Consider the following 14628-nt stretch of genomic DNA (forward strand, 5'->3'; position numbering starts at 1 on the left):
CAAGAGATAAGTCAACCCTCTAACCATGCACAGGCTACCTTCGTACAGGAGGGTGATAGGTGTTTAGAACCCTCTGTCCTCGAAGAGAACCATGGTCCACACGTGGGGATGGATGTTGCAGCCAACCTAATATCAGGGACTTACAGCCCTCATGGACCTACGAGGGAAATAGTTTTTGAAATGGGAATGCGGGAAATCACTAAAGGCAGTGTGGTAGCACCTACTGCTGAGGTACGTGGTTTTAAAAAAAATGATAAAAAAAAAAGGGTGTTTCTGGATAATTTACATGGAAAAGATATTACTATGGCATCAGTTAATGTTAATGGTATACGTACATTGAGGAAATGGAAAAGGAAAGCTCGTGAGTGTGTAAATAACACAGAAGGCAAGGGTAACTCGGTCTTGGTTGACATTTCAAACTGTATTGCGAGGAACAAATATGCGAGGGGTTGTAAAAGGAGTTTACCTTTGCAAGAATCTATTGCAAAGAAGACAAAGAAATGCTATGACACCAAAGGAATTCCCATGGCTAAGGCAGAGGCTGGTTCCCAGACTTGCCATCATCAATGAGCATCTTGGTGTGGAACTGTCAAGGGCTTGGGAACCCTCGGACAGTTAATGTCCTTAGGAACTTAACTAAGGAAAAGTACCTCAGCTTAGTTTTCCTAGTGGAAACTAAATGCAGAAGGAATAGAATGGAGGTAGTAAGGAGATGTTTGCATATGGATGGGTGTTTTTCAGTGGATTGTGTGGGGTTTAGTGGGGGTATTGCTCTCCTTTGGAAAGAGGATTGGAGTGTTAAAGTCATCAATTATACAAGATGGCATATTAGTGCTTTGATCCAGGAGGAAGGAAGTGGACCAACATGGCAATTCACAGGTTTCAATGGACATCCTGACAAAGGGAAGAGTAGCAGTAGTTGGCAATTGTTAAAGATGCTCAAACCAACTAGTTCTATAGCTTGGTTATGTGCTGGGGATTTTAATGAGATCCTCCATCAAAATGACAAGATAGGTGGAGCCAATAGACCATACAAACAAATTGAGGATTTTGGACAAGCTGTGGAATGTTGTGGTCTCAATGACATACAGTCATATGGGTAGGAGTTTACTTGGTCGAATAATAGAAATGGTAGGGATTTTACAAAAGAAAAAATTAATAGAGCTCTTGGAAACAAGGAATGGAATGATCTCTATATCCATGGTGTATGCAATGTTCTCCCTGCCATTAAGTCTGATCATTCTCCCTTCTCAATTAGTTTACATAACACTAATCATGGGAGGAAGAAACGAAGATGGTGCTTTAGATATGAGATGGCTTAGGAACTGAAGGAAGAATGCCAGCAGCTGGTGAGTGAGGCATGGCAAAAAACTTGTACAACAGATTGTAAGGCCAAACTACTAAGGACCAACCTTGAGTTATGCCAAAAGGATCTTTTGATCTGAAGGCAGACACTTAAGCAACAAGAAGATATGGTTATCACAAAGGGGAAACAAAGTATTGGGCACCTTCAGAACACTGGTACAAGTGAGCACTTAGCAACTATGAAACATATTCAAGAGGAGGTGGTATCCTCCATAACAGCAAATGATATCAAGTGGAAGCAAAGAGCGAAGCAACACTAGCTCAAGCATGGGGACAAGAACACTCAATAATTTCACATGCAGGCAAGCCAGAGAAGGAAGATCAATGTAGTCAAAAGTATAGAGGATTCTCAAGGAAGATGTGTCACTAAACAGTCAGAAATTGGAAAGGTCTTCACAGGTTTTTTCTCCTCTTTATTTACCACTTCCCACCCTTCATCTGTTGAGCACTGTTTGCATGCAATGGACACTAAACTAGATATGGACATGAAGGCTTGGCTTTTAAATCCTTTCACTAGGGAAGGCATCAATGCAGCTGTATTTCATATGAACCCTTTAGGGTCACCAGGTCCTGATGGGTTCCCTGCTCAGTTCTATCAAAAACACTGGGAGGTAGTTGGTAAACAAGTGTGCAGTTATGCTCTTAACTTTCTCAATCATGGTGGCTCATTCAATGATGTTAATGATACATATATTTCACTTATCCTCAAAGTTCAAAGCACCAAAAAAGTAGCTGATTATAGGCTTATCAGTCTTTGTAATGTATTATACAAGATTGTGTCTAAAACCATTGCAAATAGACTGAAAAATTTACTGCCCCCAATCATTGCCCCCAACCATAGTGCATTTGTACCTGGAGGGCTCATATCTGATAACACCCTGGTAGCCTATGAGATTCTACACTTTATGAATGAAAGGCAAAAAATGCTTCATGGCCCTTAAATTGGACATGAGCAAGGCATGATCGGGTAGAGTGGAAATTCATTGAAGCCATCATGATCAAGATGGACTTTCCTGTACACTGGATCCATATCATCAGGCTTGCCTCAATTCTACATCTTACTCTATTCTTGTAAATGGAGAACCTTAACAGCGTTTTTTGCCTTCAAAGGGCCTAAGACAAGGGGACCCCTTGTCCCCTTATTTATTTATCTTATGTGCAGAAGCCCTCGCTTCTCTTCTAAATCAAGCTGAGGCATGTGGCAACTTTACTCCTATTTCAATTGGTAGCGGCCCAATCATTGTGAATCACCTTTTCTTTGCTGATGACTGCCTCTTATTCTGTCAAGCAAAGCATGAGGAAATCAAGTGTGTGCTTAATATCCTTGAACTATATGAGAAAGGATCAAGACAGGTACTAAACAAGGACAAATCTGCCATTTTCTTTAGTAAGAACACTGCCCAGGTAACTCAACAACAGATCTTGTAGCTAGCAGGTGTACAATCCACTTCTAGTTTTGAAAGATATCTTGGCTTACCTGCTTGGTGGGTAGAAAAAAGATTGCCTCTTTCCATTCCCTAATTGACAGAACCTGGACTCGAGTTACTAATTGGAGGACTAAGTTTCTCTCTGCAGTAGGAATGAGATTTTGCTCAAGGCAGTCCTCCAAGCCATCCCCACCTATGCAATGTGAATGTTTCTGCTACCAGCATCTATTAGCAGGAAGTTGAATCAGATTCTTAGGAAGTTTTGGTGGGGATTCAATGAAGACTCCTCCAAAATTCAGTGGGTCAATTGGAAGCAACTTGACAGCAAGGAAATAGGAGGACTTGGGTTTAGAGATCTAATATGCTTTAATTTTGCTTTACTCTCAAAGCAGGGATGGAGGATTCTTCAAAATCGAACATCCCTAGTGGCACAAATATTAAAGCAAAAGTATTTTAACAAAGGTGATTTGCTTGAAGCAAAGTTGGGGACAGGGCCTTCCTTTGCATGGAGAGGCATTCATGCTGGCTTAACACTGTTAAAGAAAGGTCTCATATGGAGGGTTGGAAATGGCCAAAAGATAAACATTTGGCAAGACAGATGAATACCTTCATTACCTGGCCAAAAGATCTTGGCTCCTCAAGAAGCAGATTGCTGGTGTGACAAAGTTAATGATATCATTGACCCTCAACTGAAGCAATGGCAGGAATCTCTCCTCTTTGAACTTTTTACTCATCAGGAAATAGAGGGTATCAAAGCCATTCCCATCAGTTTAGGGGGGAGAGAAGACAAATTAATATGGCAATTTACTCCTAATAACATATACATAGTCAAAAGTGGATACCATCTCAGCAAAGAAATGGAAAGAGAGCAAGAAGGGGAATCATCAGGCAGAAAAAGGGACTGCCAAGTGTGGAGGACAATTTGGAAACTAAAAGTACCTCCTACCACCAAGGTGTTTCTATGGAGAGCATGCAGTGAGGCTCTCCCCACTATGGCTAATCTGAAAAGGAGAAAGGTAGTAGAGGACAGCCTCTGTCTAATATGCAACAAAGAACCTGAGACTTCTGGCCACGTTTTATGGGGATGTATTGGTGCTAAAGACGTGTGGTGTCAAGGTCCAAAGAAAGTGAAGAAACTATCTCTTCAAAGTGACCTGACTTTCAATGTTTGGGCAGGCCTGGTTGGCACTCTTGATCCAGTGGAGCTAGATGAGGTTGCAGTCACAATGAGGGTGATATGGTCTAAAAGAAATGACTGCTTGCATGGGAAAGCTTTTAAACACCCACAGGAAGTCACAGATCATGTCAGGACAGAACTTTTCTCTCATAAGGAGGCCCGCAAACAGGAAACTGGTCTTAATTCAAAGCCTCTGGCAAGGGCTCATAGATGGACAAAACCTGCAGTAGGGATTCTAAAAGTCAATTGGGATGCAGTTGTGCAATCAAGGGAAGGGAGAATTGGCATAGGTGTACTCATCAGACACCATCAAGGTCTTGTGATAGGCGCCCTTCGTGCTAACAAAATCTTAAGTGGCAATGCTTTTGATGCGGAAGCCTATGGGCTCCTTATGGCAACTGTTTTTTGCAAGGATCTTGGACTAAGGCAGTTCTGCCTGGAGGGGGACTCAGAACAAGTAGTGGACCTACTGAACCAAGATAGTTCCAATTGGAGCATGGGTGGATGTCTCATAACAGATGCCAAAACTATTCTAAATACGGATGCTACTTGGTCAGTTTCCCATGTATATCGTGAGGCTAATATGGTAGCTCACATGTTAGCAAAGGCTGCACTGGATTGCATTGAAGATGTTTATGATATTGAGATATGTCCAACCTTTATTCTTCCTTTGGTTACTAAGGATATGAGTTGATCTAATTCATTTACTTTGTACTATCGAGTTTTCATGTAAGTGTTTAATGTTGATTAATGAGATCAGGTTTATTATAAAAAATAAAAAATAAAAAAAAGAAAAAGAAAAAAAGAACTTATACGGATGAACAGTAAATGGTTTATTTTATCCTTGGTTTTCTCCAAATTGTTTTTTCAATTTTACCCTCTTCATTTCTACTTTTCTCATTTTTTTTCCTTGTCATTTGTTTTGTTTTATTCACAAATTTATGTTTTTATCCCTTTGTTTAATAGGAAAATTTACGTCTTTGCCCCTATTTAGACCACACACACAAATCCTAACAAACTCCGACTGCCTTGCCCATTCTTTTCTCAACAAAATATAGTTCATTCGCATCGAACAAAATAAAACCCAAACAAAATCTATTCCAATTGAGAAATGTTAGGGAGCCCGATTTGGGCTCCCGTTTTTCTCTCTCGTCTGACGTGGGAGCAGTGTTTTTGGTACCGTACCGTACCGGCCGGTACGGCCGGTATATGCCGTACCGGCCAATCGGCCGGTACCGGTAAAATAAGTGTTCCGTTTCGGCCGAAATTTCGGCCGTACCGGCCGGTACATGACTGTACCGGCCGGTATTTTATGTTTCGGCCGAAACACAAATTTCGGCCGGTACGCTTTTCAGCAGTTGGGTTGATGGCATTTTTGTAATTTTTGCAAACTCTAAAGGGCAATTTTGGAATTTTACCACAAAATCAAAACCTACTTTCGGACTCCAGAATCTCATTTCTCAATCTCTGCCTTCTAATATCCTGAACTCAATTCGGCCGAACCATTTCGGCGCCCAGGCTCACGGCTCCCAGTCCCACGCCTCAGTCACGCACGAGAGCCAACGGCCAGCGGCCCAGCAGTCCACCGCACGACGCCGACCACCACCAGGCCTCAACTTGGTATTTTATTTTTACTATTTTTTTTGTTTATATTTATAACTTAATTTAATTATTTTTTTGTTACTTTTTTGATAAACAAATCAGAATTGTATTTTGATAGATGTTTTAGATTATATTGTTATAGTGTTTGTTTGTATTTTTATAGATATTTTAGATTATATTGTTATAGATGTTTGTTTTTATTTTGATAGATGTTTTAGATTATATTTTGATAGATGTTTGTTTGTATTTTTAATTTTTTATAGATGTTTTAGATTATATTTTGATAGATGTTTTAGATTATATTTTGATAGATGTTTGTTTGTATTTTTATAGATGATGTTTTAGATTATATTTTTATAGATGTTTGTTTTTATTTTGATAGATGTTTTAGATTATATTTTTATAGATATTTTAGATTATATTTTTATAGATGTTTGTTTGTATTTTTATAGATGTTTTAGATTATATTGTTATAGATGTTTGTTTTTATCTTGATAGATGTTTTAGATTATATTTTTATAGATGTTTGTTTGTATTTTTAATTTTTTATAGATGTTTTAGATTATATTTTGATAGATGTTTTAGATTATATTTTGATAGATGTTTGTTTGTATTTTTATAGATGATGTTTTAGATTATATTTTTATAGATGTTTGTTTTTATTTTGATAGATGTTTTAGATTATATTTTTATAGATATTTTAGATTATATTTTTATAGATGTTTGTTTGTATTTTTATAGATGTTTTAGATTATATTGTTATAGATGTTTGTTTTTATTTTGATAGATGTTTTAGATTATATTTTGATAGATGTTTGTTTGTATTCTTATAGATGATGTTTTAGATTATATTTTTATAGATGTTTGTTTTTATTTTTTATTCTTATAAATGTTTTTGATTATATTGCATAAGTAGTTTAGATTTGATGAGTTTCCTCTTAATGACTTACTTATAAGTGTTAATTTGTTATACTTTAATAGTTATAAATGTCTAGTTGTCAATCAACTGGTGGTATGACTTCAACTCCATCACTTGCTCCTGTAAGATCAGAAGATCCAGCATGGGCCCATGCACGTGCTGTGCCAGGGGCAAGAAATAATACTGAATGTTTATATTGTAATAAAATAATTAGAGGTGGCGGGATCACTCGGTTGAAGCATCATCTAGCTGGAATTCCAGGCGATGTAGAAGCATGTAAAAATGTGTCTGAAGATGTAAAATGGCAAATGAAGGAGTTGCTTAATGAAATGAAAAAAAGCAAAGAGAAGAGAAGGAGAATAAGGTCAGAGATTGGAGGCGATATAGATTTAACATCTGATGATATTGACGATCGTAATAGTATGGAGGGACAGTCTCAACTTTCAAAAGGTAAGGGGAAGTCGAAAGAATCTGGAACTGGAGAGTCAGTGGGGGGATTGAGTAGATTTTTTGCTCCAAGAACAACTCCTGGGGCCCAACCTTCAATTAAGAGTTCTATGTGTTCAAATGAGATGATTGTAAAAGCAAAGATGGCTGTAGCACGCTGGTGGTATGATGCTAATCTGCCTTTTAATGCTGCTCAATCTAAGTTTTATCAACCAGCTATTGATGCCATGACTACCATTGGGCCAGGATTCAAAGGCCCATCTTTATATGAGTTGAGAGGAAATTTGTTAAAAATGGCTGTGAATGAGGTTCAAGATTATTTGCAACAAATTAAGAAGATTTGGAATGAGACCGGTTGTTCACTAATGGCAGATGGTTGGACAAACCAGAAGCAACAATCAATAATCAACTTTCTTGTTTATTGTCCGAAAGGTACAATGTTTTTGAAGTCTGTTGATACATCTGGTCTTAGAAAAGATGCTGAAACATTGTTTAATATCTTTGATGAGGTTGTTCAAGAAATTGGAGCTGAGAATCTTGTGCAGTTCATAACGGACAATGATGCAAGTTATAAAGCTGCAGGAAAAAAGTTACAACAGAAGTATGGCTCTTTCTACTGGTCCCCATGTGCAGCTCATTGCATAGATTTAATGTTGGAGAATTTTTCTGATCCAAGATATTTTCCCCTTATTGATGATACCATAAAAAAGGCAAAAAAGATAACAAAATTCATCTATAACCATGGCTGGGTTTTGGCATTGATGAGAAAAGACTTTACCAAAGGTCATGATTTGTGTCGTCCTGCAGTTACAAGGTTTGCGACAAATTTTTAAGTATCCAATGTTTGCTCTTGTTTAAGAAAGAACTCAGACAAATGTTTACTTGTGATAAATGGATTGCATCAAGTCATTCTAAGAGCAGCATAGGGAAAGAGATAGCTGAGATTGTTTTAGAAGATAAAGAGTTTTGGGTTCAATGTCAATTCATTGTTAAAGTTAGTGAACCTTTGGTTCGTGTTCTACGACTTGTTGACGGGGATGAGAAGCCTGCAATGGGATACTTGTATGATGCAATGGAAAGAGCCAAAGAGAACATAAAAGCAAGATGCAATAACAAAGTCAGTTTATTCAGTCCATTCACCAGGATCATTGATTCCAGATGGGATAGGCAGCTTCACAGTCCATTACATGCGGCGGGTTGTTTTCTTAACCCTGGAATTTACTATAGCCCCAATTTTAAAAATAAAAATGATGTTATAAGAGGCTTCAACAGCTGTGTTATGAAAATGGAACTTGATCCCGATAATCAAGACAAGATCATTGCAGAACTTGACTTGTATAAGAATGCAATAGGTGAGTTTGGACATTCTTTAGCAATCCGCCAGCGTGATAAGATTAATCCAGGTATTATCATTTATCAATATCATTTGTTAAATAGTGTGACTTTGTACTTTAAATTTTATCTTATTTTATTTTTACTTGTATTTAATTAATAATTTATAATTATATTATTGTTATAGTTGCATGGTGGACCCAATTTGGTTGCGAGGTTCCAACGCTTCAAAGGTTTGCTGTTCGAGTACTAAGTCAATGTTGTAGTGCAACTGGATGTGAGAGAAACTGGAGCACATTTGATTTTATTCATTCGAAGAAGAGAAATAGATTAGTGCATAAACGTTTGAATGACTTAGTATTTGTTCGTTATAACTTGAAGCTGAGAGAGAGGTAAATTTTTTTAATACTAATGTTTTCACTGTTGAAAAATATATAACATTTTCACTTATGTTTGATTTTATTTTGACAGGAGCATAAAAAAGGGAAGAGATGCTTTAGATCCAATCAATCTTGAAAACATTGATTTGATGGAAGAATGGGTAGGTGAAGAATCTGAGCTTCTTGATGGAGAAGATTTGGATTGGGCAAGTATTGAGGAGCCATTGGCCTCACTAAATGAGGAAGACAATTATAATATTGGTGTTGATGTTGATGATGGAGATGACGTTGATGAAAATATTTTGATTCACATGTCGAATCCTGATCCTTATTGTCTTTTTGATGAGGATGATCATCTTTGATGACGTAGTGAAGTTACTGATTTTATCATGATAATATTGGTATTTATATTTTATAACTTTATGTTAGTTGTAACTTAAAACTTAAGACTTGTATTGAGAATATTGAGTTTGACTTATTTTGTTGTTATTTTGGAATACAGTTAATGCTTGTATATATATAATTTATCCAGGTTTAAATTATTCCAAAACGGTATACAAAACGGTACCGGTACGGTACGGTACCGGTACCGAAACGGTATCGTGACCGAAATATTATGCCGGAACGGTACACGAAACGGTACCGGTACCGAAATATTTCATTCCAGTGCCTTGACCGGTACGGCTTCCGGTACGGTATTCAAAACTTTGCGTGGGAGGCCAACTGGCTTTTTTTTTTCTTTCCATTTCTCCCCACTGGGTGAAATACACGAAAAAAATATTATCTGTTTATGTGAATAATATAATTGTTTAAGTCCAATTTTTTCTTTTCATGTATTTCATGTTACTTTAGCGTTATTAGTTTAATAAAGTAACATTATCATGTTAACCGTTTGAAAAATGAAAAGAAGAAAATCTATTAGTTTATCAGTTTGTACATCAGATTGTAAAATTATTTTTATTAAAAAGTAAATCTATCAGTTTGTGAGTTTATTTTGTGTAATCTCTTTGTATAACAAGTCTAAATGATAGAATGATAGTTTTTCATCTTTTCATTTTACAAATAATTAACATGAAAATGTTACTTTATTAAACTAATAATGCTAAAATCACAGGAAATAAATGAAAAGAAAAAAGTATACTTAAACAGTTATATTATTCACATGATCAGGTAATATTTTTTTCATGTATTTCATCCAGTGGGGAGAAATGGGAAAACCAAAAAAAAAAAAAAAACAGAAAGGCCAGTTGGCCTTCCCGCGTCAGATGGGAGAGAAAAACGGGAGCCCAAATCGGGCTCTCTAGCATTTCTCATCATTTTATCATCTAGAATTATTATACAAAGAGATTACACAAAATAAACTCACAAACTGATAGATTTAGTTTATAATAAAAGTAACTAATAATGCTAAAGCCACAGGAAATACATGAAAAGAAAAAAGTGGATTTAAACAATTATATTATTTACATATACAAGTAATATTTTTTTTGTGCATTTTACCTAGTGGGGAGAAATGGGAAGACACAAAAAAAAAAAAAAAAGGAAAGGTCAATTGGCCTTCCCACGTCAGACGGGAGAGAAAAACGAGAGCCCACAACGGGCTCCCTAGCATTTCCCTAAAATGATAGTTTTTCTTCTTTTCATTTTACAAACAGTTAACATAATAATGTTACTTTATTAAACTAATAATGCTAAAGTCATAGGAAATACATAAAAAGAAAAAAATTGGACTTAAACAGTTATATTATTCACATGAATAGGTATATTTTTTTCGTGTATTTCACCCAGTGGGGAGAAATGGGAAGACCAAAAAAAAAAAGAAAAAAGGCCAATTAGCCTTCCCAAGTCAGACGGGAGAGAAAAACGAGAGTCCAAATTGAGCTCCCTAGCATTTCTCTAAAATGATAGTTTTTCTTCTTTTCATTTTACAAACACTTAACATGATAATATTACTTTATTAAACTAATAATGCTAAAGTCACTGGAAATACATGAAAAGAAAAAAGTGGACTTAAACAGTTATATTATTCACATGAACAAGTAATATTTTTTTCATGTATTTCACCCAGTGGGGAGAAATGGGAGGACAAAAAAAAAAAAAAAAAAAAGCCAGTTGGCTTTTCCACATCGGACGGGAGAGAAAAACGAGAGTCCAAATCGGGTTCCCTAACATTTCTCTTTCATTAAACATTGAAATATTTTGCTTACTAATTTGACAATGTTAAAATAGTTTTATAGGTCTATAATTTAAATAGATGGTTGATTAAAATGTCACCTGACTAATATATATAACTCAAAATTATCGCATTTAAGATAATTTATATTATCCTACTCTCATGTGTTCCATCATATACCAGAAAAATACGTACAAACGAGAAGTATTACATACATAAAAGGATTAATTAAAAATAAATTTACAAACTGGCTAGGGTTCATGTAATTCATTATATTTACTTTATAATAAAAATAATTTTACAATCTAACATACTGCATCAAGCCACGTCTGTTTATGAGTTTATTTTTATATAATTCATTTAAATATAAAGTATTTATCAGTACAAAATAGTACGCAATTCTTTTTTTTTTTTTTTCTTCACCCTTCAAGCAATGTAATTTTTAATGAAAAATGTATTTGTAAGTTTATTTCTGCCCACTACAGGTGGCTTAGATCGAACCACCTATGGTAAACAGTCGCGGCCTAATCTAGGTTGCTTAGGCTGGCCACCTCGTCGTGGCAGTTACTAAGTAGGGATAGATGTTGTATTTATTTAAATTTGAAGTTTCTTAAAAGAGAATTATTTTAGTTGCAAAAAAATTTTATAAAAATAAATTTATAAATTGAAATGATTTGATGCGGTACATTAGGTTGAAAATTATTTTTATATAAAATAGATCTAATGTATCACGTGAAATTATATTAATTTATAAATTGATTTTTGTAAAATCTTGTTATAATTGTTGCATTTCTCTTCTTAAAAAGTATTATTGTGAAGATGGTTGTTTGATTTTTTGATTTTTTTATTTTTTGGTGTTTTTGAGAATCTTGAAGGGGTCTTAGAATTATATCTTTGGGAGGAAAAGTCAAAAATTATCTTTGACTCAACTCACATCTACGGATACGTTGGAGTAGACATCTTTCTACCATTGAAGAACAAACAAGTGGCTAAAAAGGTGGTTGGTTCTATCTTATCTTGTAAGTTATAGAAAAAAGGAAGATGTGAAAGATAAGAATCGGACTTGCAGCAGCTTTGCTTTTATTGCGAGAGGAAGAAAGGAAGATCATGATGCAAAATCCAACTTATTGAACTTCAAACTTTTTGGATGCAGCACTTATTGGTTCATTTATTATAGGCAACTTTAGTTGGGTGTTCCTCAACCTCCAGAACCCCGGAAAGCAAGAAATGAATTATTTGTACATTCCCTGCCCCTGTGATCAGGTTGGAAGTTTGATCTTCTCCCTCTTTCAATCAATTCTACTGAAAAATATTGTTTAAATTGCTATGGGCCCTGGGCAAGTTTAATGTCAATTACAATTTTACATTCAGCATGTATTTAAGTCTTAAGATAGCTAGTGGATCTTGGGCCTTAATTTTATTCTATTGTATGTCTTTAGTTGTGATAGCTTGGGCCCATGTAGGTGTCATCTTCTTTATGTAAGAGTCAAGGGCTCAAGGGTTCGATTTATGAGAAAGTTAATACAAGTTTATTTCCTCTTTTCTTATTATCTTCTTCATTTTATTCAATGGAAGTGCTCCACTCGAAGTGAGCAATTTCTATATATTTCTCTGTAAGCAACTTGATATGTGTTATAAGTGGTATCCAGAGCCCGCCTTTCCTTGGCATCAACTTTATCAATCATGGGAATGGAAAACATCATCTCATCTTTACTAAACATCAATGAGTTAATGGAACACAGTCTTCAACGCTTCGATGTTATTCAACAACATCTTAAAGATATTCACGAGAGTCACAACAAAATGCACCAAGTATTTCAACAATCCCTTGACGAGTTTGCTAGCAACTTTCAAGAAAGCATCAACCAATTAAAAGAGCAAACATGTGACATACAAGAGGATGATGATGTTGTTGTGGATGAAAAAGAAGAAATCAAGCCCCAAAACTACGACATACAAGACGAAGAACAACTAGATAAACGACGGTGGAAGAAAAAAGCGAAGAAGAATGAGCTGCACGATCGATTCCTAATGGTGAAATTATCAAATGTGAACTCAACATTCCCAGGGGTGATGTTCATCGAGATAGAGGTTACCATCGATCTGTTTATGTGGGAATTTTTGCGGACATCACCCAGATTTCAAGATCTGGGTTGTGGATTTTTTAACCCGGAGGAAATGCTTTCCAGTTTTTCATCTTCGCACCCCCACTTCTCTCCCATGGTTATTTCTGGATGGATGGATTCACACAGAGTCAGAATGCTCAAGTTATGGTCCTTGATGCTACCAATCATCCATCTGAACTCGACAAGGAAACCATTATCGGTCCTCACAATACGGTGCATGAGGGTCGAATTTATTAGTTGAAGCTATTTTGTTATAAGGATTACCCAGAGAAGCCCCTAAGCGTTCATTTCATTCATAGATTAATATGTCTTGTGTGAACCATGAAACGGAGGTGGTGCAACCAAAGAAGTTTGGACTTCTTGCAAAGTGGCAACGAGAGTACACCATGGAGGATATATTGACCTAGCTGAAAAAGGAGATGGCCGCACCACACAACAGGAAGCTGAAAAATGATATATATCTGAGAGGTAAGAAGTCTTTCTCTCCTCTTATGCTTGATGTATTGCTACTGAGAGGTGTGTTTGAGCCGTTTGATAGAGGAAAGAGAAAAGTGATTGTGGGGAATCATTGTCTGAACAAAACTTTGAATAATGTTTTTCACTTTTTTTATTTGGATTTTGATCTTAAAGAGGATGGGAAATACATGTTAATTTTGATGATAGTGATAAGAATACGTCGGGATCTAGGGATGAGAATTCCATAATTTCTGGAACTTTGGATGGTTTGCAAGGAGTGTCTTCCATGGCTGGATTATCGAAGCTTCAGCAAGGTTTTGGATCTTCTTTCTTATCAAGGATGTAACCTTCAGACAGAGAATTTAAGGATCATTCAAACAAAGGAAAACCCACGCCCATTGTGAAGAAGCATTCTGAGTTCAACAGTTACCCCATTTACCTCTAGACCGAGAAGACGACTGAGAAAGAGACCAATGATGATGAAGAACCTTGGTATGGTATGGATTTTTCTAGTATGGATTTAGATCTACCCATGGATCCAAATGAACCTACAGACTGTTTATGTAACCAAGTTAGCTACGACGAGATGGTTGCTTGTGATAATCCCAATTACAAAATAGAATGGTTCCATTGTGGTTGTGTTGGTCTGAAAGAACAACTGAAAGGAAAATGGAGAACGTGGCTGGTGTTGCAAGTTTCAGTAGATACAAATCTTGCCCCTCAACTGTTTGATGTTTTGCCACTTAAAGTTGTTTTCAAACCTTTTGATAGAGGAAAAGAAATAAATCTTTTGGAAATGACTTATGAGGGCAGAGACACCAATGAGCTACTTTCTCCCAAAGAACTCGAGTATCTGGATGTTCCTGTGTGTGAAGAATCCACCAGTCCTGTGAATAAAGCATTGTACATATCAGAGAATGATACACCATCTTTAGTAGGGAACACGGCCCTATCTCAACATTACACAAAAGCCACAAGATTTAATTTGTTTACTGGAAACCAAACTCTTGATCAAGGAGACAAAAGTTTCAAGACGAGTGAAACTCCTATGGTATATTGTGGTTTTTACAGTGACAATGGAGGCTTTAAAATTTCTAATGAAGACATAGAATACATGCAAAGTTGCAGAGCAGTGGGGTCTACTTGTGCATTTGGTGGTGGAGATGATCTTTATCAACCTATTGGAATGTCAGAGGTATCATTTAGAAAGGATTGCTATGTTGC

General features: G+C 36.1%; 1 protein-coding gene and 1 long non-coding RNA gene across 4 annotated transcripts in view; one reads left to right on the forward strand and one right to left on the reverse strand.

Annotated features, from left to right (window-relative positions):
- LOC108982470 overlaps positions 1–14628 on the reverse strand; it is an 80872-nt gene that overhangs the window by 39998 nt on the left and 26246 nt on the right. The gene's annotated exons all lie outside the window — the stretch shown is intronic.
- LOC118348731 overlaps positions 13137–14628 on the forward strand; it is a 14369-nt gene continuing 12877 nt past the window's right edge. Inside the window, exon 1 of the long non-coding RNA XR_004801709.1 lies at positions 13137–13198. This is a non-coding gene — a long non-coding RNA (uncharacterized LOC118348731). The remainder of the gene's footprint in view (positions 13199–14628) is intronic.

This window comes from Juglans regia, chromosome 6, assembly GCF_001411555.2.
Source record: "Juglans regia cultivar Chandler chromosome 6, Walnut 2.0, whole genome shotgun sequence".
NCBI lineage: Eukaryota > Viridiplantae > Streptophyta > Magnoliopsida > Fagales > Juglandaceae > Juglans > Juglans regia.